Source organism: Giraffa tippelskirchi, chromosome 6, assembly GCF_054371585.1.
Source record: "Giraffa tippelskirchi isolate mGirTip1 chromosome 6, T2T-mGirTip1v1.2.pri, whole genome shotgun sequence".
NCBI lineage: Eukaryota > Metazoa > Chordata > Mammalia > Artiodactyla > Giraffidae > Giraffa > Giraffa tippelskirchi.
Genome location: NC_137280.1, coordinates 152,963,595 through 152,990,116, shown reverse-complemented (window position 1 = coordinate 152,990,116; position 26,522 = coordinate 152,963,595). Strand labels below are relative to the sequence as shown.

The following is a 26,522-nucleotide window of genomic DNA, read 5'->3' as shown; positions in this document are numbered from 1 at the left end:
CAGCCAATGCAGGAGACATAAGAGACATGGGTTCGATCCCTGGGTTGGGAAGATCCCCTGGAGGAAGGCATGACAACCCAGTCCAGTATTCTTGCCTGGAGAAATCCATGGATAGAGGAGCCTGGCAGGCTACGGTCCATAGGGTCATACAGAGTCAGACACGACTGAAATGACTTAACTCACATGCATGCAAGGGTCCTTAGTCACAACTAATCAGAGGCAATAAATGTGGCTTTTTCTTTCCTCTTCAAAATCCTGCCTTACCCAAGTTGATCTGTATTTAGCATATAGCACATATTTCTCCCCTAAACTGTAGAGTTTCCCCATCTAACTAGAGAAAGAGGAATCTAGCAGCCAGCATGCATCACTCTGTGTGTGTGTGTGTGTGTGTGTGTGTGTCCATCCTAAACAAAAGAAGGGATACTAATACACTTGGTGTGTAACAGGGATTAGGAGCTGACCATGGAGGTTTTCCAGAGAACGTGATACCTGCTGAGCTAGTGGTAGGTGGAAAGGGTAAAAGGATTTTGCAAAAAGTGGCAGCAGGATGAACAAAAGCTGCTGCTTGCTAATCAGTTCATCCAAAATATAAAACAAGATGTAATGTGTGCAGAATGTCTGAGGGTTTTTCCTCCCCTCCTCCCATAATTCCTGTTGTTTTGCCTTTGTTCGTTGACAACGATCTAATAGCTGTTTCTCTCATATATGAGTCAAATATTTCTGTGCATATAACTAACTAAATATTTCTGAGTTATTCTTTGACAAGAATTATCATGATTGGTTTAGAATAGACAAATCAAGACTCATCCTTTGGATCTGGGACAGAAACTGAAGCCAGTTGCCTCAAGCACATATCCTTAGAGCATCACATGGATACCTGAGCAAAACTGGAATTCTGTTAGCAGGGAAGAAGGCAGGGAGAATGTTTGTCAGGCAAGTGGCCATCAGCATCTGCTCTAAGTGGGCAATCTATTCAGTAAATGTTTTAGGAGACCAACGAAGTGTCGGGTCAGGTCAGGTGAGGTGAAGGTCAGAAGACAAACATGGGCTTGTACTTCTGAGAGACTGTGGTACTATAAACAGAGACAGAGAATATAGCAGGGAAAGCAGATTTGGAAGTAAGATAGTAAGTTCTGTTTTTACTAGGTTGAATTTGAGATGCCCTTGGAACGTCAAGATGCAAATCCACAGCAAACATTTGAAGTTCCAAGTAGAACACTGGATTAAGTAAACACAGATTTGATAGTCACTGGCATAGAGTAAAAATGAAAACTATGAAGTAGTTAGAGTACACAAGGAGAATGTAGCATGAGAAAAGCAGGGGACCAAAGAGAGATAAGGAAGAGTGATTTTAGGGGGGATGGGAGAGAGCTGTCTCATCTTGGAACCTAGATAGAGAGCTTGAGAAGTGAAGTGACAGACACTGTCAAAAGTGAAAGAGTGGTCCATTTACCTATGGTCTAAAGATACCTTTTACAGTCATGTTTCTAATGTCTTAGGAAAGTTTTTGATTGGCTCACTTTGGGTCCAATACCTACTCCTGAACTAATCACTATGGCCAAAAGGATACAGTCATCCACCCAAACCACAGACATGAGAATGGTGAATGAGGAGGGTGGTGGCGATTACCAGAATAAAAGGGGAATGGATGCTAAGCAGGTAACAAAAATATGTTCACTGCCAAGGTCATTTGCTGAAGGCAAGTGTACTAGTAGTTGAGTAAAAGACTTGTGAAGAATAAAGACTTGAAATATTCCTTAAAAGGTATATGCATGCTTAACTTTGCTAAATAAGAAGATTGACAGAAACATTAAGGATCCAACTGAGGTTGTCTAAGTCAGTACAGAAAAGAGTTTATCCAAAAGTGCTTGACTACTCAGGGATAAACAAAGGCAATAATACTATGTATATGTGAAGAATTGCTTTAAAGAGTGCATGTACTGACTCATTTAATCTTCACAACAACTCCATGAGAGAGATGTAAGGATCAAATTGTGTATGAGTAGAGGAGATGATCATGGCATTGAGTCTTCATTGATGGATACAATAAAAGTAGAAGGTAATGAGGGGATCAAGCCTCTGTGAAAGCTAAGATGGAAGTGGGGCTGAAGGGAGGTCAGTGAACAGATAGGGTGAGAAGTTGAGGCTCTGAGGGTCTCTGTGAGGTTGATTGGGGTTGGGAGTGAGACTTGGAAAAAAGATTGTACTCAGAGAGCAGAATGTTGAAGTTTGAGATTTTAGGGGGATTTCAGATTCATTTCTGATTGACTTTCATTCCTATCTCTAATATCCAAGAATAGAGTCTAAAAAGTTATCTAGACCAGAGTTTCTGGTTAAGTTCAAGCTTTATTTATTTATTTGGTCATGCCATACAGCTTAGAGCTTCCCAGATAGTGCCAGTGGTAAACAATCTGCCTGCCAATGCAGGAGACATAAGAGACTTGGGTTCAATCCCTGGGTTGGGAGGACATGGCAATCCACTCCAGTATTCTTGCCAGGAGAATCCCATGGACAGAGGGGACTGGTGGGCTATGGTCCATGGGGTTGCAAAGAGTCGCAGATGACCCAGTGTATGAGCACACAGCCTGTGGAATCTTAGTTCCCCAACCAGGGATTGAACCCAGAACCACAGCAGTGAAAGCATGGAGTCCTAGCCACTGGGCCACCAAGGAATTTCTGAGTTTGAGCTTTAGATGAGTCATCTTGAGCAACAAATTTAACTAGTCTGATGCTTTTTTTTCTTCAGCTACAAACTAGAGACAATAAATGCCTACCTCATATGTTATGCAAAAATCAGGTGAATTGATGAACAGAAAGCAACTAACTACATTGTGGTATATCTGGTATATAGTAAATGCTCAATCTACTACACATATTCACTATTACTTAATATCATCATTGTCATCATCACTGTAATTAGCTTATATATAGTTAAAAGAAGCTTTAAAGAAGCCATGAGAGCAACATTCAGTGTCCCATTCATCAGGTGTTCTTAAGATTCAAACAGCATCAGAAACACAAGAGGGACTCAGTGAATGGATGTGGAACCCAAGTTATCCACTGTCTTCCATCTCAGGGGTCACCAACCTCTAGTATCTTTGGGGGAAAAAGTTTTTTTCTTACATCACTAAACAAGTATTTAATGATACCCACTTTGCATCTGGCACTATTTGAAGAATTGGGATTATAATGGTGCAAAAACAGCTCTCATGGAGCTTCTGACCACAGGGGAAGCAGACGTAAATTAAATTATCTTACAAATAAATGTAAACCCATAACTACAATACATGCTATTAAGAAGCAGCAATCATGAGGAGACTGACCTAGTCAGGGAAAATTTCCCTATGTAAATGATGATGGAGTTGAGGATGAGAAATAGTTCATTTGACAAAAGGACAATGGAAAAGTTTCCTAGGTAAAGGGAACAGCATATGCAATCTTTGTTAGTACCATGTCAAGAATAAGACTTGTATGGCTGGAGCAAGAGACACAGAGTCTCTTGTGCTGGATACTGCTGGTTAGGAAGGTCATAGTAACAGAATTAGGACCCAGAATCTTCACTCATTCTACCATTCAAGACACCATTTTTCTTGACAAGGTGCAGGTCTTAGCCAAAGAGAAATAAGAAAAGGCTTTAATTCACCTCATTCTCTCCCTTAATTCTTCATTCATCACTAGCCCAAGACTGCTGTGAAGAGTAGAATTTTATAGAAAGCTTGAGAATACGAGAGGGGGAAATATGGCACAGCTCAGAATAAAGGGACAACTGAAAATTGAGTAACAGATCCTATTGGACTTAAAATGTTCCAAGGTCATCTTTCATTCCACTCTTAGCTAGGATGCTAACCTAAGGCCATCTACTCTGTGGTTCTTCCCCTAACAATGCATTCATGGCCACCATTCCTGCTGGTGTTTGTTCTCTTTAACCCATGCAAGGTCAGGTTCTTAAGCATGACTTCCACCACTACAGATGAAAGCAGAGAGTATGTACATTCATGAAGTCAGGTCCATTTCTTCAAGTTCATTTCTTCCATCACAACGAATGACCAAGAACTCCTATGACAGCTCACTGAAAACCAGTCAGGGGACTTTGTACAATCAATTTCCTTTAATAATAATAATAATAAAACCCTGCATCACATCACTTAAAATTTTTACTCACTTAACAAGCAGTTACATAGCACTTAAACTTACACACAGATGTGTAAATCATGGTCCTTGGCTTGGAAGTGTTCACAAGACAAATCACTTCAATGAACATCTTGTGACAGTGCTCTGAGTGGTAACCGCATTTTGTGGGAGTACAGAGGAGAGTAATTCTCTCTGGGGAAGTGGGATGGAGGGACTTCACACAGAAGGTAGCATTCAAGACATGGCCTTGAAGAATGAATTGAAGCAATCCAGGAAGAGAGGAAAAAAATGATATATTCCAGCACAGAGAACAGGAGGTGGGAAGGCATGTTAGAGAGTGTTAGAAAGTCTGTCTGGGGAGATGAACCAGGCAAGGTAGACAGACTTTACGGCCTTAATAAAGCAATGAGGTAACCAAATCAATTTCTGAAAATGGATTTCAAAGCTCTGGAGATGCCATAGCTGCTTTAAGAAATTTTCCTTAGATGTTGTATACATTAGTCAAGAAAAATTCAGCCAGTCATTTTGAGTGTTTAGAAATGACTTTTAGATTTTGTTAGACTGGCACTAGATAAACCAGCAAGATATTTCTAGCCCTGTGGCTTATTCATCGCCTGGGTATTGTGGTCCTCAATCAGAGCACTGGGTAATGACCAAGAAATGACTTTCTTATACAAAATAAGAATGAAGTAGGTGTGCAGGCCTAATAAGATGTAACCATGAAGCTGATTCAGAAGATCCAGTCAATTACTGGTATCTCTATGTGGATTTTCCACTATTTGGTTTACTTCTTGGTAATGGTAGGAGCAACCATTTATTGGGTGACTATTATGTGTCAGGAACTTTATTTATGCTAATATATAACCCTCACACCTTCTTAAAGAAGGTTTTGCCCCTATGGTAGCCACAAAAAAACTACATTTTATAGAGATAAAGTGGTTGCCCAGGACAGAGTCATTAGAAGTCAGGACTATTATACCATAAGGTTATGGCTTGAAACCTGACTCTGCCACTCATCCTGACCTTCGGAAAGTTGTCTGACCTCTCTAAAGTGAAGTTTCCCCTTCTGTAAAGTGGGGCTACTATATTTAAGCACTTTAGAAAAGCGGGTAGCATACTTTTTTTTTACTGTTATGATTATTAATGGCCAGATTAGAACCTCTCAGTAATCTTCCTCCACCAAGCATTAATCAATAAAAAATTTGCCCTAGATGAAAGTAACTAGGAAGGAAAAATGTGCTGCAAAACAACTACAGCACTTTCAAAAACAATAGAGAAATGACTTCAGATAAGGTCTTATACTTACCTTCATGTTTTAGGATCATGGAAGGATGGCATTATTCTTAAGCTTCATGGCTATAGCTCTCAAAATTCAGCATATATATAAATCACTTGTGAAATTTTTATTGAAACGTCAAGATTCCTCAACACACTCCTTGAGGTGTCTACTGAGTTTTAGTGTCATGTCTTACTTAGAAAAAAGTCTGTTTTTGTTTTTTATTTCTGCTAATCATATGAGCCACAAGCTGCAACTCCCTGCTATTAACCTGAAGCCCACTTGGATTTCTGCAAACCCAAAGCTTCATTCTCTTTCTTGTACTCTTGGCTCTAACACAATGCCTGCATTCTCCAGGGTCCAGAATTCTTTAATAAAACTCAGAACTATTTTGCCTTCCTCCAGGTATAGGCAAGTGGGACTTACCAACTTTTAGCTCTTAAGAAACAGCTGCAGGGGTTTAACATATAAAAATAGGAGTTAATTATGCAACAGGAGGAGGACTGATCATACTCTTTGATTTTCCTTTTCTTATAAACAGGGTAAGCACTAAATAAGAGGCTAAGAAAATTTTGCTCTTTGCCTTACCCTTTCAAAAATTCTTCTTGAGATAAATCTGGGGCAAGGAAGTTCTAACATTTTACAGAAATTATAACGCATCAGAACTCACTCTCAGAGGACAGTACAAAGCCCAGACAAAGCTGGCCTGGGAGGCCTAAGTTGATGAAGAGTTTCTCCCCAGAGGCCTGTATTGCCTCTGTGCCGTCCTGTGCTGAATTTTCCGCACTGCACTCACCCTGTATCCAACCCCACCTCTCCCAGCCCCCTAGGCAGGAGGAAACCCGAAATCTGCTCTGCCCTAGGTTGCCACTGACAACTGGAAACTCCAGGCCAGGAGACAGCCTCCTGGGCAGCCCGTTTTTGCTCTTTCCCAATCTGTTCAACTCAGTTTCCTGTCGGCAGGAGTGTTCTTTTCATGCCAGCTTTAAACCACTGAGTGCCCTGGGCATGGGCCCGGGCTCTGGAGCTGCGCCCAGTACTTGGCCTGGTGGTTGGCCCACCGCCCAGGAGTTGTCAAGTGTCTGCACCGGGTTATCTGTCCCTTCATCCGCCTGTCCTCCAATCTTCTCCTTGAAACAGTGGGATGAGAAACATCCATCCTTGTCATTTTTCCAAGCCTACCCAAGCTTTCCAAACTTCTTCGTGCCCTTGTTGAGGCAATGGGCCCAGTGTGGTTGCAAGCCCTGGTAGATGAGAAGGGAGGGCACCGGGACTTGTAAAGGCATTCAGGGATTCCTTCGGAGCCCTCTAACGATCATGAAACATTTTAAAGGGACTTTGGGTCCTAGGCTGTGGATTCTTCAGGAACCAGAACCTGAATGCAACCTCAGCTTATTGGCCTCTTCTAGAACTTCTCCCAAACTTAAGATCCTTTGATTAAATATAACCTTTTGGAAGAAGGGAGGAAAAAAAAAAGTTGGCTAATTTTAGCCTTAAAGAGCTTGTGTGCAAGGCTAAATCTGTCAAACTGTACCCCCAGGATGTTGTACAGCCATTAAACAACTGCCTTCTGGGCACTCCAGCCAGGCCCAGGGAGGCACACTACAGGGGATGGCTTAGAGGAAGAGAAGAGTCAAGTGCGTGGGATGAGAAGGAACCAGTGACTTGGAGAAAAACACCGACAAGAACCAGAGTTGAGGCTGGAGGATTCTGCTACGTAAGGATTCCCACATCAGGCTCCTGAGCACAGAGATTTATGCCATATTTAAATCTCCAAAGTTGAATGGGTTCAGAAAACTGTAGGAAAGTAAACATACTATTCAGCCACTAGGTGGGTGGTCATCACATATGTTACATATCTAAAAATTTAAGTCAGAACAGCTTGAACCTTTCCATATCTAATTCCCAACAGTAGTTTTGAACTGGGTTTGAGCTGTTTATAAACAGAACCAAGGCCGTTTCTTTCTTCCAAAAAGAAGGCAGTTTTCCTTCAATATATATATATATATTTTTAAAAATGTTATTTCCAAAATTTTAAACAAGAAAGCCAGGTATTTTTCTAATTCAGGTTTCTTGGTTTCCATATGTAAACAGAAAGTCTGGTTTTTAGAAAGCAAGTTTAGTTTGCAGAATACACATTTATACCTTCTACAAATTTGCGGGGGAAAAGGACTAATGGATCAAAAAATATGTTGCCAATTACATGACAAATGTAATTGCCATGATGACTCTGACTATAGCCACAGCCAAACAAACATTCTAAATTTTAAACCTACAGTCTAGTTGATAGCTGCTTTTCCACATCTACTCATTATACTACAAGTCACAGAGTAGATGGTCATTTAGAGCATTATTTATCAAATTCCCACGTTCACAATGAGGTGGAGCTACTTTCCACATTCCACTTTTAAAAAGTCACTAAAAATTCTTTAGGTCACAGGAGTAAAATTAAACATCCTGCCATGGATAATGGTAAGTGAAATTGCAGTCTGTGGTCCTGGGTGTAAAGATTAGCTTCACTCCAAAGCATTTCCAAGTCAAATAAGTTTACATGGTAAACTTTTAAAAAATATTCCTTATGGACAAAGAAATTCCATAACAACTTTAGGGAAAATGCACTTTAATGCAGTATTAAGCTGTTAGAAATATTATTTACCCATAAAACTATAATTATTACCAAGGGTTTACTAACCCATTTAGGATTTTAGAATCTTTACTGTCTAATCTTAGCATACAGTACTTTTTGGCTAAACACATAAACTCATTATAATATCAACACAGAATTTTTTACAGCAGCAGCAGCACTTCTAAACATGTAAAAACATGTCACAGATTATAAAACAGCAATTGATTTCAAGTGCAAAGTAATCTCAGATTAAAACTGGCATCAGGTTCTAATAAGCATTCACCTTCCAAACAGCACTAGAGATTGGACTGGTTATTAAAAACAAAGGGAAATAGGAGGACACTAGAGTATACTATTGTGTGTGTATTTTTATATACACACATATATTAATAGAAATAAATACATATACATTTTTGTTAATAGACAGAAAATTACAACTAGCCCTATGGGAAGCAGGAACATCTCTCTTCCTCTCTTAGAGCTGCTTTCATTTTGACCCAAATTTGCTGGCTTACTTGAAATGATTTTGCCTTTCTCATTATAAATTCATTTGAAGTAAAACTGTGGAATCTTGAAATTTAGAGCATCAAAAATTATTTATCTTCAGGGAATGGATTCTGCCATAATTAATTTTATATCCTGTTTCTCTTCTTTTGTCATTCATTTGGTGTTAAATTTTCCAAATTTAGTCTAATGCCAACCAGTGATCTGCCTGGGAAAGCTACCTTAGCAGGCAGATGTCCAGATCAAAAAATAGCCTATTTTTATGGTAGAAATATACACAAACATGTACACACCATACAAAATAACGTTGAAATGGGTGAGGTCACTTGATTGACATCCATTTGTCACTTTCATTGGAAAATGTCATGGGCAGCTTCCACTATGCTTAGACAAATTTAGATGAATGGAGGTGCTAACTAATGATGCCATTATCTATGTAGCAAATATAAATGAAGGCCTGAAAATCCTGAGTCATTCATGAGAGCCACTTAAATGACAGAGGAGGGGAACTTAGAAAAATGAAAACAAAATGTCTTGAGGTGGCAAATTAATAAAAAAGTAATATTCAGATATGTAAAAGATAAAATATGCTTAGCTTTTGGAAAGAGATCCAGTGAAGTCCAGTAAACAGGGCCAAGTCTTATGAATTGTAAAAATTGCATTATGTACAATCTTTTTAGCAATAAAAATTATTTTAACCATCAATAACTGAGGGTTGTTATTTTAGGAGAATGAAGTCAATACATTTGTTTTCCTGAGGCAGGCAGGGGCAGTATTGTGCTATTCGTGAACTTCATTAATATTCATTAATTTTAAAAGCAGTTTGGTTAGCTTTGGCAATTGTCTATCAGATTTTATGCTTTTAAATAAAAATAATTACAAGAACTTCATTATTTAAAAATGTAATTAGCATAAAGTTTAAAACCTACCTTTTCACTAGAGGATGTTATTCATTGGATGGTGTACATTTTTCGGAAGGGTCTGTTTTAATTGAATTCCTGGGATAAAATTCTAAAAATCATAGTGACTAAAATAACCTAAATGTAACCAAAAGTAAACTGAGAATAATTTTTTTTCAAATGTTGGAATTAATTTCCACTTTAAAGAGTACCATAGTTGACCCAATTAGCTCAGTAAACGAATTCTGTTGTTTGACATTCTTAAGCATTTCACAGTAGACTGTTTTCACCCGTCCACCACCTTAGATCCCCAAAGATCTCAGCACACATCTAGTGATATTTACCTTATGAAGTAACTAAATCCAGAAGAGCATTGAGCTCACATCACTGTAAAAAGAAATTGTTTCCTCATGCTTGCTGCTCCCATTCAGGGACTAGAAGCTGAAAACTCTGAAAATTATCCTTGTGCAACTAGGAAATTGTGGACAGAAATGCAAAATAGTTTTATTTGTATATAAGCCCAGCCATAGAAACCATACAAAACCTTGCTCTGCAAAAAAGTCCTCCAGCCTTTGTAAATCAGGCTTTTTACACCATGACAGATTAACAACCAGGGCAAAAAATTCATGCACGTGGAGTTGGAAATGGAATCCTCCACACGTCCTTCTTGATTCATGTCCACACTGAGGTACAACAATGTTGAGTAGTACTTTGTGGATTATAAGAAAATAAATAAATAAAAATTAAAGTACCACCCAAAGAAAAGAAGTCTAAATAATTCAGGGAGATTTTTGAGGCATGGCCAACAGGGAAAATTCACTGTAGTGAATAGCTAAACTTTTAAGAAAACACATTTCTTTGTGTGTGATTTTATTTTTTAATTTTTTTTAGGACTGGATTCTCTAGAAATGTATTTGAATCAGTTTGATTTGTGTTTGTCAAAAGTAACTCCCAGTGCCAGAGAAACACCTCAGTTCTTTATGGTTTATTTTTAGCTTTTTGCTTTTGTTTTGTGTTTAAGTTAAGCTAGCCCTTTGGGACTAGCACAATTTTTCTGTTTAGGGTAGTTTGAAAAATAGGAGAGATCGTCTTGCTTCTTGTTATCAAAGATAGGTGACTGTAGATATAATTTTTCTAAAAACACGGTTAATAACAGACTACCAGCAAGAGTAAATGGAGTACCTGGCTCCCTAAATGGATTAAATCAGCCTCTCTGCAATACCATACTGGACAATGGGTAATATTCTCTATAGAGGTATTTATCCACTCAGACTTATTGTTGAAGAACACAGAAAAATTTTACTGCATCCACAAGTGGATAGATTTCCAACTCAAGAGGGCAGGCTTTGGGCTGCCACTTGCTTTAGGGATATTGAACTCTCTTAGTTGCCCATACCTGACTTGAGTTGACATACAGCAGCACCCTCCCTGGGATCTCGCCTGTCTTTATATCTAGTTTGGGAGGAGTGTGGCCTCCCAAACTAGACATAAAGTTATTATCAGTGTCCGAGGTTCCAGCTCCTCCCCCAAAACCCATGGGCCCCAAGGGGCACTAATTCATGAGTGCCTAGGGTCAAAACTCAAGTCAGGCCTTGTCCTCTCCAGTCTGAGTAGGATTGACTGTACCCGGATAAAACCACGAGATGGAAAGGGTTAATCATAAGTCTCTTCCTCCTCTCCCCCTTCCACAGCGACAGAGCCAGGAGTGTCTCAGCGGGGGAGCAACTGGAAACCACAAACACCCAAACCCAGGAGCAACTCAAACTAAACCTGGCGACCTGGCTTAGGGAAAGGAGTTAAGTTTAGACCAAACGGTTTTATCAAGGTAGCAGAAAAGGTGCTACATCCCTGCCCTCAAATCGCAAGGATTTCTTTGATGTTGCAGTGGAAGCCTCAAAAATACATTTTATGACCCTAACGCCCTTTATTCCCAAAGACCCCAAGAGGTGTTTGTAGAAACGTCATGCAGGCGTACAGAGCACAGTGGGAGTGAAGAAAACCCCCGCGGTACATTCCTGGCCACCTGGTCCAGGTAACCTTTGCTGCGGGGTCGGGGCCGCCAAGCAACATGTCAGGGCATACTCCAAACCCACCGCAGCCAAGAGGTTGCAGGACCCATCCACCCGCCCCGGCCCGGCCCCGGCCCCCGCCTCCCAGCCCCTACCTCCCGCAAGCCCTTCGCAGTCCCTTCCCCACTCCTCACCCTGGGGGGGCGTCCCTGATCGCCCCCCACCCCGAAACCTACCGGCGCTCTGAGCGCCCACCAGCAAATTCCTACCAGCCCCAGCCTTCCAGGAAAGCAAAAGCAAAAAAAAAAAAAAGACCATGACATCACGGGCAGATTTATTTGGGTTTGTTTGTTTGCTTGTTGGCTCGATTAAATACTCGTGGAAGGTGAACGTACCCCACACAGGAGAAGTTTGATGTTGACAAACTTCTGGTGGCAGCGAGACAGTGTCAGCACAACTTCCGGGATAATGAGAGCTGCTTTGCAGGGAGCGCGGCAGCGGCGGCGGGAGGCGGCCGCCGGACGGAACAGCAAATGCTATTCAGCCCGAGCAGTTTCAAGCCGCCCGAGCTGGGGAATTACTGTAGTCGAGCTACGGCTCTTACCACCGGCGCTGGATCTGGGCGCGCGTTAGGGGGGGAAGCTGCAGGCACAGGGCGCCGAGAGGGGAGCTTTCAAGTTACTTTGCTCCACCCCTGCACCCGGCAGAGGCTGGCAGGCTGCATGGTAACTGCCAGCATCTTGGTCCCTGCTCGTTTGGGCGGCCGCCCTGGAACCAACCAACTTTTCTCTCCCCCAAAACTCCCTCTTTGTTTCAAATAGGACTCTCCAAAATTTATTCTTGGGAAGACTGACAGCCGGGGTCAAGAAACAGCTGTTGAAGTTAATGTTTCTTCCTCCCACTTCGTCTGATGGTTGTGCCCTGCCAAGACAAAGTGAGAGGCACTGCCTGGTGGCTTCTTTCAACAGACGAGCATTTAGCCAAAAAAAAAAAAAGTAGGGGAGAGTGGGGGGGATATTTTCCTGCTTAACATACAATCTGATCAGAAATGCAACAGCATGTGCCTTTCAACTTGTGCTGATTACTTGCTGAAAAGATGCTGCAGCTTTTAGTTTTGAACACTTTCAGCACTGGGGGGGCAGGGATGGCGGGAGAGGTGGTGGACACTTTCCGTGTTTTGGTCAAGGGGCAAAAATGTTAAACCTTCCTCCCTCTGACCCACCTCACCCCCTCTAAGAAAGAGAGAATGGCCTGGGGGAGGGAGGAAAGAGTTACATTCCTTTGCAAGGTTTAATTCACATTTCAAATTTCCTATCATGATGCAGAACAAGGACTGGCCTAGAGCTAGGCAAATTGTTTTTATTTGGAGACCTAGGCTAACCGGGACCTTGCTGCCAGTTTTTGGTAGTTCTTGGTGGCTTTCTCCGGATTAGGCCCGTCTGCTCTCCAGTGCCCCAACCCAACTCCTTTGCCCGGAGGGCATGCTCTGGGACAAGCTATCTTGTTTTTTTCTGCTTTCTTCAGGGTGAAGGTTGGTTTTAGCACAACCCTTCCTCTGTTCCCTGTGCAGTTTAGGGTGCCCTGCAGGTCTGCCTGAGTCTCCATCTCCTGACTGAGCCCTCCACACGTGGTCGGTCTCTGCAGTGGGAGTGGGGGATTGGAAACTCAAGTCTTTCCTCATCAGAGAAGTTAACCACTCTTCCAAGTGCCCCATTGCCCTTTGGGAACACTCTGCTCACTTGGTCTCTCTCAGACACAGTCATATGAAGACATAAAAGGCCTTCCTACTCCACCACCAGGTTAGCCTGTCACCGCATCGCAATGCAGTGCCATCACAATGTGATTGCATCAGACCCAAGGATATTTTAGGAAGCTCTCAAGCTGGGTCCAACCAGCCTTCTGTGCAGGAATCAGGGCCACACTGCCAAAATGAGGGCTGCGGAGATGCTGGACAGGTGGCAGTGATGCCCTCTCTATTCTCAGTTCCATTCCCCACTTTCTATCCCATCCCTCCCCCACCTCACCCCCCAGCCCCCACCCCAGCCAGTCTGAAGCACTCAGTGGCTGCCCCACCTCTCTCTCAGCCTAGCTCCCAGAGGCCACCGCCTTTTTCTCCCCTGTGTGTCTCTTTGCAGTGTGCCGGTCCACCTTCTGCTGTATTTCCTGTTTTTCTGCCTATCGTGGTCACTCACTGAGACCTTAAGTAGCATTTGTTCTTATTAACTGATTCATCTGAATTACTCTCAGAGTTGCCCTGGCTGCTGCATGCACAATCTCCAACTTGGGTGTCTGCAGTCCTGTTCGACTCATTTGACTTGGGTGAACTTTTCTCCTTCTCTCTAACTCTGGGTCGCCCAGTCGGGCTGACATGATGGCAGTGGCCAAGCATCAGGCACCACCCTCAGCAAATGTCCGCTTCTCTGAGTCCTACTCATGCAGTCCAGCGGTCAATTGACTTAAATTCCTTTCACTTTATTGTTCTCCGTCCTTAGACCAGTGCTCAGCATCTAGCAGGGCTATAGGCAGACCTCCCCTGATGCTGAAGTTGTAATTCCCTAATGCTGGCTCCTGCAGTTTTATTACGGCCTCCTTTTTTTCTAAGATTGACAGACATAAACCTCCAGTGTGGAGGTCTGCACCAGCACCTTTAAAGGCTTCTTTGTGTGGAAATGTAACCTCAGGGCAAAGTCGGCCCAGCTCCAGGAAAGGCACATTATCCTGCTACAGGGAATTACTGTGTTGGGGCAGACCTCAGGGTTCCTCCTTCGCTGGCTACCTGGCATCCTCCCAGGGACAATGCTTTCTTCCTCTGCATGCGTGCTAAGTCGCTTCAGTCGTGTTCAACGCTGCCAGGCTCTTCTGTCTATGGGATTCTCCAAGCAAGAATACTGGAGTGGGTTGCCACGCTCTCTTCCAGGGGATCTTCCTGACCCAGGGATCGAACATGCATCTCTTATGTCTCCTGCATTGGTGGGTGGGTTCTTTGCCACTAGCACCACCTGGGAAGCCCTTTCTAAGTAGAATTTTTTGTGGGGGGACTTTGGCGGATTGGGAATACTGTAAGAAGAGACCTGTAGCAGCTGTCCAGGGAACTCTACATGCAGTTAGAGGAATCAGATGTTCTTCCTTCAGTGGGTGGGTCTCTAAATGCATCCACTCCTGAAGCCCTCAAGCACCCACGGGGTCAGGGCGCCCGCTGGTAAGGTAGCTGTCTCGGAGCTAATGATACTCTTCCCGATGCCTTCATATCACTTAGAGGAGCTGATCTGTTTATGCAGGTGTTGGGTTAGACAAATTACTCCAAAAAGCAAAGGTGAAAAGATACACAATCTTAATTTATCACACAGGATTAAAGTCAGATTTAAATCAAGTAGAATTATTAAGGGATTTAGAGCCAGTGTCTCTTTCCAAAGGAAACAAGGGCCTCAAGAATCCTCTTTGTTGAAGGGTATAGAGGTCAAGAATGTAGCTTCTTATATTTGAAGAGTTATTTTCTCTCTCCCTTTTAAATGTTCACGTATATTTCATTCAAATAGAACAGTAATAGGAAATTCAGATGTATATGATTAGGCCTTAACTGTTCCATGTGCCGTTGTTTTAGTTGCTCAAGTTGTTTCCAACTCTTGTGACCCCATGGGCTGTAGCCTGCCAGGATCTTCTGTCTATGGGATTTCCCAGGCAAGAATACTGGAGTGGGTTCCTGCTCCAGGAGATCTCCCTGACCTAGGGATCAAACCCTGGTCTCCCATACTGGCAGGCAGATTCTTTATTGCTGAGCCACCAGGGAAGTCTCACTGTTCCATATAGACAGGTGCAAAAAAGAAGAGATGAAGACGTGCACTTATTTTGACAGAGGACTTCTTGTAGGAACAGGGGCTGTGCCTGGATTATGGATCAAGTGAGATATATTAAATAATTGGTTAGAGAAGATGGGTTTCCCCAGTGGCTCAGATGGTAAAGAATCTGCCTGCAATGCAGGAGACTCAGGTTCAATCCCTGAGTCAGGAAGATCCCCTGGAGAAGGGAATGGCTACCCACTCCAGTATTCTTGCCTGGAGAATTCCACGGACAGAGGAGCCTAGCACAGTTTCACACTTAGAGAAGATGAATTTGGGATCAGGGAGAGGTTAAGTAAGACACAAGTACAATTCACATGGAATCTTGTTGAGATGTGGGCATTCAGTCCCATAGCCCCAGGAGCTGGAGTTACTAGTTCAGAGAGGTTAACACACGCTTTTAGTCAGTGTTTCTGAAAATGTATTCTCACAGAGTCAAGAACACGAACAGCAAAGGAAATGGAAATAAGATGTCTTTACATAGTATTTGAGATTACAGAATATAGACAGAAATAAAAATACACATGCAATTATTTTCCCCTTTCCCTTTCATTCTAAATCTAGGCAAGAGTTTAATTTAGGATTAAAAGTCTCTGTATGGATTCTCTTCTAACTTCCCCTCCAGTTATCCCATCCACATTCCAGTTCTGGTTTTGGGCAGAACTGCAATTGTCCTTTGTAGGGAATTGCAGGAACTCCTGTGCTGGTTTTCTAATGTGGGAAAATGTCGACTGGGGAGGCAAAGACCACCAAACTAGTTTCATTATGACCCAAGGTACACTAAATCCAGTCCTTCAGCGATGGGCGACCAGCCTAACACACTCTTCCTCTGCAGAGCTCATTAAAATGTTACTTACATTTTACAGTATGGTCTCAATCCAAAAGTTGGAATTTTATCTCGGCAAATAGAAAAAGAAGACTTGTGCTATCTGGGCCTGAAAAGTTTTAATTTCTTCTGTGGACCTGCTGGTGACTAGTCAAATAAGGTCTGTATTACTTGAGAGTGAGCATTTCAGATCAGAGAAGTTGGCAAGGAAGTAAACAACAGATGAAAAAAACCCAACCCAAGGTCACAAAATCAGACTTATCAGCCAGATAGATTTTAACTTTTACCTTCCTCGTAAAAGTGAATTCATTGTTTGCCAAAAGTACAAAATCAACAACTCTGAAGAAGGCATGTTTCATACTTTGGTCTCCAACCTACAGCAAAGGTGATGACTCTTCATAACTACACCACCTTAGAACTCTCATTCATGTGACCAAAATTATTCCAGATCAAAAATAATATCATAAATCCCAGACACTTTTAGGTGAACCAAACTGTCTGGATTCTAACTTCAACCAACTAAATTAAATTAACATTTTAACGATTTGTTTCTGGCGTTGTTCATGCTTCATAAAGAGTCACTCACTTTATTTTGATTCAGGGCAACAAGGCTAAACAAGTGATTCTAAAAAATGGATCACCTCCAGGTCTGGAAATTAAATTTCCTGGAGTTCTTCTGAGGCAGCAAAGATTCTTCAGAATCTACAGGCCCAACTGTATGATGCTACCACCTTCCCAGGATAACCATTAAGAATTGCAGCTAGAACCAGTTATGAGAATAGTTTTTTGCAAAAGCAGAGACTATCTCTCCGATGGCAATAGGCCAGACATCTAAGATCTCTGGAGATGCTTGACATCTTGCATCACAATCACATCTTGCATCACAATCAAATCCTGGATAGGGTATTCTCGTCTGAGTTTCACTGACTACCAGTAAGGGGCATGTATAGAATAATAAGTGATTCGAGTCCTAGTGCCCGAGTTAGAACTTAACATGCCTGATAACATTCCCTGGAAAAGGGTATGGGGACTGTGTATCAAAGGTAGCATCAGCTCTTCACCTGTGAACAGCCCAATGATACCTGGCTGGGAAACACCTTAATAATGTGGTTTGTAAAATTCTGGCATTATTGCGATTAATATATGGGACTCTCAGCTGAAAACAATGAGCCTTTTCTCAGCTGAAAATGGTGAACAACAAGGTCAACCACAGAGGATTATTTTTTTAAAGCACAATTTAGGGGAAAGAGAGTTTTGTTGCCAAATAGCCATCTCAGAAGGAAATGGCAACCCCCACCCCGCCCTCCTTCCCCCAACACAGAGCCATCTCAGAGCCCAGAAGTTACACAGTATTTTTGTTTTCCAAAGGTGTTTGCCCCTAAAAGATCATAGCAATATAATATTTTCTTCCTTTTTTTTCTTAACCAACAGGTGAAACCAGAAGTTGTCTTTCCATATCTGTTCAAAGAAATAACATGCCAGTCTGAGGAGAAATACACAGGGAGTCTTCAAATTTAGAAGCAACCTTGATGGACCTAGAGATTATCACACTAAGTGAAGTAAGTCAGACAAAGAAATACAAATATCATATGATATCACTTATATGTGAAATCTAATTTTTAAAATGATACAAATGAACTTATTTACAAAACAGGTTCACAGATATTGAAAACAAGCTTATGGTTACCATAGAAGTATGGTGGGGAGGGCTAAATCAGGAGTTTGGGATGAATGTGCACATACTACTATATCTATGATAGATCATCAACAAGGACTTACTGTAGAGCACAGGGAACTCTACTTAATATTATGTGATAACCTATATGAGGGAAAAAAATCTAAAAAGAATTAATATATACATGTGTATACACATATATATGGGCTTCTCTGGTGGCTCAGATGGTAAAAAATCTGCCTGCAATGTGGGAGGCCTGGGTTCCATCCCTGGGTTGGGAAGATTCCCTGGAGGAAGGCATGGCAACCCACTCCAGTATTCTTGCCTGGAGAATCCCCACGGACAGAGGAGCCTGGAGGGCTACAGTCCATGGGCGTGCAAAGAGTCGGACACGACTGATTTTATATATATGTATACTAAGCACTATATATATATGTATATATATATATAAATGAAACACTTTGCTGTATACCTGAACATTGAAATCAACTATACTCCAATTAAATTTTAAAAAATAAAAGTATACCAAGAGGCCTTCAATGTCATGCATCTAATTTATAACATAATCTAAATATAAATATAATCATGGAATTATCTAAATCTAATCACACCAATTAATAAATGCCCTCACTTTTCAGCACTACACTAGCAGTTGACTTTCTTTTCAGGGACATTTTTCACAAAGAAACAAAGCTATTATCTTTTGGCAGTATTTATTACAGATGTAACAAATAAAGAGAACCATAAGACCTTGCTTAAGCTGCAACTACCAGGTGGATGGCTGGGCCCACTCACTGGTGAAGTGACTTGCTCTGAGACAGTCATGTTTGGGATTCTGATGCTTCTCTCAGCAAATCTGCAACTTATTTTTTTCATAGAACTTTGAGGTTGTCGATAAGTCATTGCAATATTTAATGCCAAGTCCTTACATTCTCAGAGATAAAGAAGGCAAAGAAGGAAAGAAAGAACGTGTAGCTCATTATCCACAAGTTATTTTCCTGTTGTTCAGGATGTCGAGAACATTTTTTAGAAATTTTTCAAGGCAATGACTCCCGGGCATTTTCCATAAAAGGGGTATTTTTGCATTTCATGTACTGTCCCAAGAGTGGGTGTAAGAAGCAGTTTGTTTTCACTCTGCAACAAGAAAAGTGACCTAAATAATTTGTCTTGCATTTCATAATGACCACAGTAGTGAACTGAAACCTTTTTTCCTTATATTTGGTTCTTCTGTGATACAATTTTGCAAGCTAATTCATAATACACTTTGCCTAAAAGGTTAAGTGATTTTTTTCTTTTAAAAATATACACTATTTAAAGGTTCTTTAACTCTTCCAGAATGGGTCATAAATCCAACCTAAACTCTAATGATAAGGGGCTTCCCTGGTGGCTCAGACAGTAAAGAATCTGCCTGCAAAGCAGGAGACCTGGGTTTAATCCCTGGGTTTGGAAGATCCCCTGGAGAAGGGAATGGCTACCTGCTCCCGTATTCTTGCCTGGAAAATCCCATGGACAGAGGAACCTGGTGGGGTTCATGGGGTCGCAAAGAGTTGGACACACCTGAGCGACTAACACTTCACTTTCAAAATCTAATGACAGTTAAGTTGTATTTCAAAGTGTTCTACAGAAAATGTTGGTATAATTTAGTAGTAACTAGCATGGCACAGTACACTATCACTCTAGGTTATGTTATATAGCACATAGAAAGCACTTTCATTCTAGATATTGAAGATGCCATACAAAGTGAGTCTGTATTTCAGGTATCTCAATGGCAACTGTTTAAAAAGTGTTTTGTTGCAGCTGAATTCAGAACCCAAAGCACTTCTAATTATCCACTGCTTAGGCAGAATACAGGCAGAAGAGAAACTATTACTGTGTTTTGTGCTTCAAGTCTGCCCTAAAGGAGTTATTTCCAGGAGTGAAAAGGAAGACGGAGTCTACAGAAATCTTGGCAAACTCTTATCCAGAAAGACTACAGAGATTTCATGGATCTTGCTGTTGTTTGCCAGGAGGTATTACCTTTCTCCAAATTCCATTCATGCAGCTGGTTGCCTCTTTTCTCCTGGGGTAATACTTCACAGTAAATACACACATCAATTAGCACCATGCTGAACATTTCTTCCTTCCAGGTGACGATTAGCCTGCAATGAGGAAGGAGTGGGTCAGAAAAATTAAGAGTGCAAGCTCAACTGTCGTAGTGCTGGGTTCAAATCCTGATTCTGTCTTAGCAGCGGTGTAACCCTGAATCAGTCTTAAGTTCCTTGTTCATAAAATAGGCAGAAGATGGAAAAGAAATACATATACATTGTTTACCATCTCACTTCATTAGTATTCCCATCAAATGCACCTCTGAAGCTCTCACAAGATGTTGATGGAGCTCTAACTAACCTTTGGATTAATCTGTGAATTTCCCTTCCCATGGAGGTTAAGGATTGCATTATTCTCTAAAAGTTAATATTTTACAGTCAGTGTAATATCTTACACTCTCGTCTAGTATCTGACCTATTGAAACCAAAGTAGAAGCAAAGACTCAGAAGTCAGAGAGACAGTTTCTCAGTTGTCCCATCACATCGCCACACGCTGTTGCTCAGACCACAGTCACTGATGACCAAGTGCTGAGCAGCTTCTCACCTTTCAGCTAGACTGTGAGCTTTCTGAGGACAGATTCCAGCAGTCTCATAGGTCCTTGTATCCCTCTGGGCACTAACACAGTACCTTGAAAATAACAGATTCTCAGCCAATGTTTGCGGTTTGGTTATTTTGAGAAAGAGTTCTGGGGTGTTTGTAACAAAACAAAGTTCATATTGAAGAATCTTATTACGCACTTTCAAAACAGGCCTATAGAAGCTCTTGCTAGGAAAACCCAGTTTGGACACTAATGTGATAACAGCCCATTTCTCTTTCCTTTTTCGTTTTTTTATTCTGGCCCTATTAGTTTAAAATATCTTTAATTTTTTTTTGGAAAGTGTAATAAGTACTCATTAAAAATAAGGCTTCCTAGATTGCTTTCTCCATTTTCTACACACCTATTGGAAAACAACTGCTAATATTTTGCACTATATTCTTCCAGGTTGTTTTATTTATTTATGTTTTTGATGCATATACTAACATTTATTGTTATTTCATAGAAACAGTTACACAGTTCATTGACTTTTGGAACTTGCTTTTTTCATTTAACAATGCATTGTAAACATTCCTCCATGTCAACACACATTTCATTCTTAGAGCTGCATAATACAAGTTTCTTGTGATCCAACTATTCATTACCATTATCTGAATCCTTGTAGTGGCTAAGTTGTGTAGGAAAGCAGAAATTGGTCCTAACAGGAAGATATCCACTAATGAACTGGCCACTTACTAAATTAGTCCCCACTCAAATAGCCCTCCCAATTTAATACCAGCATTTATTCCCATTCAGCCAGTCAATTTTGCTGATTGTAGAAGTTGTAAACATCCAACAATACGATGTAAATAAAATGCATTTCAGTTGCTATGTAAAATTGCTAATCTTGCAAAAGATGCAAGATTTTATGAAGTCATTGAAAGTGATTCTGGAGAACTGTTCCATAACCAAATGAGTATCCGGCAGTGCTGGACCAGTTAACAATTAAAGATGAGAAAAACAACAAGGATGATAAGAGGATAAATTCTTCAAAAGGAAAATTATTTGAATATCAAAGGATTAAGATAGGCTCTTGGGAAAATTGATGAAGCCCTCACGTCTTTTTTCAAAATGACCTTTGTATGATTCTGCTATAAAAGTCAGTGTGAAGTGAAGGGTGTCAAAATTTGCTATCGCGTAATTTTGCTGGAAAAATTATTCCCTTCACCAAATCAACACTTGATTCATCCTTTGTTTATTCTAAAAATTAGAGCATTGTTGCAATTAGAGTTGTGATATGTATATCTTCAAAGATAAATCATATTTAAAGATAAGATAATCTTTAAATTTTTCAAAACAAAGTTTCAATCAAGCCTTTTTTTTATGCTTCATTTTACAATGCTCAACCCTATTTATTATTTTTACAGCTTTCATCAGCCATGTTATGGCAAACAGAAGCAACAGACGCTGAAAATAAGGCTTCTAATAGACTAATCAGATTCCCTAGTTCTCTCTCCATGAGGCATTTAGAAGCAGGACTGGCCACTTTGCAAGAAGTAAAGCCCCAGGGTGGCTGGATAATTCACAGGCGGGAACAGGCCTTAAGAAAGAAGACAGGCAGTGGGCTTCCTCTGGCACTAATCTGGCACATCGATATTTGGGTCTAATGTAATTTGAGAAAAATAAAAAAGATGTGACCTTATTTGTGTCCAAACTGGTAAAGCAAGTTATACCAGTGGGTATATTAGGGTTTATTTTTAGCAGTTACCTACTCACTGATATTTGGGTTCTTTCCAATTTTTTGCTACTAGAAGCCATGTGGCAATGAACAACAGTGTACACATATATCTTGGTGCAGTTGTATAAGCATCTCTGTAAGAAAAATTCCTAGAAGTGAAATTCCTGGTGTTGGCCAAAGGTATATTAAAAATACTAACAGACTGGAGCAAAGTGTCCTACCATTTAACGCCGTCTGCAGTACCGGAGAGAGCCTGTGTCTCTGCACCCTTCACAAAGAGACTACTAGCACTTTTTGCCAATCAGACAGCAAAAACATGCTATGTCCATTGTTGTTTTCATTTTCAATAATGTAAATTCTTGATGTGCCAGATAAACTTTGCTTACTGCCTGCTTAGAATCTTTAGAAAGAGCCTCATTCTAGATTCTGGAAAATCTGCATGAGAGATGCAGCGAGGGATCATCGCACCCCTGGTGGTGGACAGAAGCTAAAAAAATGAGCATGGCATGCATTCATCTATTTTTTTAAAAAAAATCCCTCTGTGAAACTATTATACTTGCTGCTCACAAAGGGTAAAGTGTTTATGGTCAGTAGTAGAAGATGGAGATAATTTTTTGCAAATTCCTGTGTTCAGGACTGTCAGTTCCTTTAAAATATGTGAACAGGTAAAAGGTCAGTAGATCCTGAAACTAGACACCTGATATCATCCAAGCTCATACACTTTCCATTAGGATTTTGGCCAAAGAAAGTGGCAGGGTTCTAAGTGAAAATTTCTTACATATTTGGAGGGCCTAAAAAAGAAGCAAAAAATATCCACTGGAGTATGCATTTGTTACAATCCATCAAATGGTACATTAAGGCATGTGGATTTCACTGTGTACACATTTTTTATAAAAAAGAAACCATAGAGTCCTCAAAAAATTAAACATAGAGTTACCACTTGATCCAGCAATTCTACTTCTGTGAATATTCCTAAAAGAAATGAAAGCAGGAACTTAGATATCTGTACACTCATGCTCATAGCAGCATTATTCACAATAGGCAAAAGGTGGAAGAAACCAAATGCCCATGGATAGATGAATCAATAAACAAAATGTGCTATGTACATACAACAAAATATATTATTCACCCTGTAGCAGGAATTACATTCTGACACATGCTACCATATGGGTTAACTTTGAAGACATTATACTAAGTGAAATAAGCCAGTCACAAAAAGACAAATAGTATATGATTCCACTTACGTGGGTACCTTCAGTAGTTAAATTCACAGAGATAGAAAGTAGAATGGTGGTTGCAGGGGCTGGTGGGAGGGGAGAGTGGAGCTTTAGTGTCTAATGGGTAGAGAGTTACAGTTGGTGAAAACGAAAACTTCTGGAGACGGATGTGGTGATGATTTACACGCCAAGGTGAACGTACTGCATGCTTCTAGACTGTATACTTACATATGATTCAAATGATAATTGTTGTGTTATGGATATGTTAACGCACTAAAAACATGTTTTTAAAACTCATAAACAAATACTGAACTCTAATGATATGCATGCTGAAGTGTTTGAGGGTAAAATGTACTGATGTCTGTAAGTTATTTTGAAAGGTATCAAGGTATCAAGAAATGAAGATGAGGATTTCCCTGGTGACCCAGGGATAAGAATCCGCCTATCAATGCCCAGGACATGGGTTTGATCCTCGGTCCAGGTAGATTCCACATGCCACAGAGCAACTGTGCTCTTGTGGCACAACTCCTGAGCCTGTGTGCCACAACTGCTGAAACCCACACACCTAGAGCATGTGCTCTGCAACAAGAGAAGCCACCATAATGAGAAGCCCACACACCACAACTAGAGAGTAGCCTCCACTCACTGCAACTAGAGAAAGCCCGTGCAAAAGCAAGGAAGACCCAGTGCAGCAAAAAGAAATAAAAATTTTTAAAAAAAGAAATGAAGATGAATTGATAGATTGAATATGTGATAAGTATAGCAAATGTAAATTGCAGAATCTAGATGGTAAATATATAGGTATTGACTGCCATTCTTCCAACTTTTCTGTATGTTTGAAAGTTTTCTTTTCTTCTTTTTTTAACAGACTACTCTCTCTTGTTTTTTATGATTTTATTTATCTCTTTTGGCTCTGCTGGGTCTTTGTTGCTGTGCAGGCTTTTCTCTAGTTGTGGTGAGTGGAGGCTACTCTCTAGTTGCAGTGCGCAGGCTTCTCCTTGTGGAGGCTTTTCTTGTTGCGTGCAGAGCATGGGCTCTACAGCGAGGGCTCAGTAGTTGTGGCAGATGGACTTGGTTGCTCCGCCGCACAGGGGATCTTCCCAGACCAGGGATCGAACCCGTGTCTCCTGAATTGGCAGGCAGATTCTTTACCGCTGAGCCACAAGGGAATCTCTGAAAGTTTTCTTAATAAAATGTTGGGGGGAAATGATTTAGGCTAAGAAAATTAAGCTAGCAAATGAAAGATTCTTTTTACCACAAATTCACATTCTGCTTTTGTTAATTATGGAATAATTTTGCCATGGAGAGATCTTCAAGCAGAGTTAAGGAAATAGGACTGATTTTATTGTTTGTTTTTAATAACAGTCAGACAGAAACACTTATTAAGCAAGTATGGGACAGGTATTGATTCACAAGTGACTCCATGATATTAAAAAAGAACTCAATATCACCAAAGTTGATAAGCATCTCCATATATCAAAGGCAAGGGTCATGGTTCAGCTTTTTCTTCCGTTTGTAGGATTTGAGCATGTGCAGAGGGAAAGAATCCCAGCCTACTTGGTCAAATGGAAAAGATGACATAAATAGATGGGCTATGATGCCATGCAACTCTACAGTGTTTGAGAGACTGAGGTCCTTCTCATAAATAAATATCAGCCCATTGCAGAAGCATAGTAGATTATAAATAGCAGCTCTTCATCTCCTCATAGAAACATTTTAGAGAGCTCTACATTCCTTTTCTTCAGCTCATTAAAAAGTAAACAGAGAGATGGCCTTCATTTCTGGGATCTCTACATTGCAGGCATGCTGAAGCAGTTTTTATAATTATAGAAGCATGTGATCATCCTACCCCAATAACACTCTCATTGCATTGAAGTAAACATCCCAAGTTTAAGAGGTGCAAACTCAGAGCCTGCAGGGGCAGAGGGGGTCACCCCAATGAGTAACACAGGCCAGTCCATGGAGGAATTGTGACCTCCTGGAGAACGCTTACCCTGACTAAAGAGAAATCCATGATTCAGTGCCAGCCAACTAGCCTGAGATAGGCAGATGTATCAGTTTTTTAAGAGCAGCCTGAAATATGTATATATATATATATATATATATATATATATATATATATATATATATTTGGGTTTTCCTGGTGGCTCAGCAGTAAAGAATCCACCTGCAATGCAGGAGACTTGGATTTGATCCTTGGTTTGGGAAGATACCCTGGAGAAGGAAAAGGCAACCCATTCCAGTATTCTTGCCTGGAGAATCCCATGGACAGAGGAGCCTAGTGGGCTACAGTCCACAGGATCACAAGAGTCGGTCACGACTTAGCGACTAAACCACCAACACCACATTTATTTATTTATTTATTTATACATATATTTTTGCTGCACCACTGGCATGTCTTAGTTCCCCGACCAGAGATTAAAACTCTGCCCCATGTAGTGGAAGGGCAGAGCCTTAACCATTAGACCACCTGGGAAGCCCTTGAAATCCATCTTCCAAAATTAAATGCATGCAAAAAATTCACTGTTTTCAACAACACTATGTGGGTCAAACAAAACACTTTTTTCACTTCTAAGGTCTATAGGTTGGCTCCCCATGTGCAAACCTCTAATGTCTGTGTACAAGATAGGATAGAATCAGACACGATTGAGCAACTAACACTTTCACCTTTCAATTTATTTTCATGTTATAATCCCCATTATGTGTTTGAAACTAGAAAAATATTTTCTCCATAGGATGATAGCTGTCATTCAATTAGTGCTGCCTCTGGATCACTTACTGTCTCAGGCCCCTTATATATTTCACTTTTTAAATTTTTACATTATTCTCCCAACTTTACAGATAGGAAAGAATGGGTCCAGAACAGTTGCATGACTTGCCAAGCCGGTAAGTATCAGAGTCAGCAATCAAAAACACATGAGCAGCAAGGCTCTAAGCCCAGCTGTTCTTAATTCTTCATCACGACAGTGCCTATGATCCAGTGTTTCGTGACATTGTATAGGAGACAGGGATCAAGACCATCCCCATGGAAAAGAAATGCAAAAAAGCAAAATGGCTGTCTGAGGAGGCCTTACAAATAGCTGGGAAAAGAAGAGAAGTGAAAAGCAAAGGAGAAAAGGAAAGATATTCCCATCAGAATGCAGAGTTCCAAAGAATAGCAAGGAGAGATAAGAAAGCCTTCCTCAG

The 26,522-nt window shown here is 40.8% G+C and overlaps 2 long non-coding RNA genes across 2 annotated transcripts in view; both read left to right on the top strand.

The window, feature by feature from the left end:
- LOC145511143 (uncharacterized) overlaps positions 1–11,770 on the top strand; it is a 120,668-nt gene extending 108,898 nt beyond the window's left edge. Inside the window, exon 4 of the long non-coding RNA XR_014057544.1 lies at positions 11,128–11,770. This is a non-coding gene — a long non-coding RNA (uncharacterized LOC145511143). The remainder of the gene's footprint in view (positions 1–11,127) is intronic.
- Positions 11,771–17,035: 5,265 nt separating this feature from the next.
- Positions 17,036–24,060, top strand: LOC145511142 (uncharacterized). The gene is made up of 3 exons (XR_014057543.1): positions 17,036–17,216; positions 17,539–17,666; positions 23,705–24,060. It is a non-coding gene; the product is annotated as an uncharacterized LOC145511142 (long non-coding RNA).
- Positions 24,061–26,522: the final 2,462 nt, after the last annotated feature.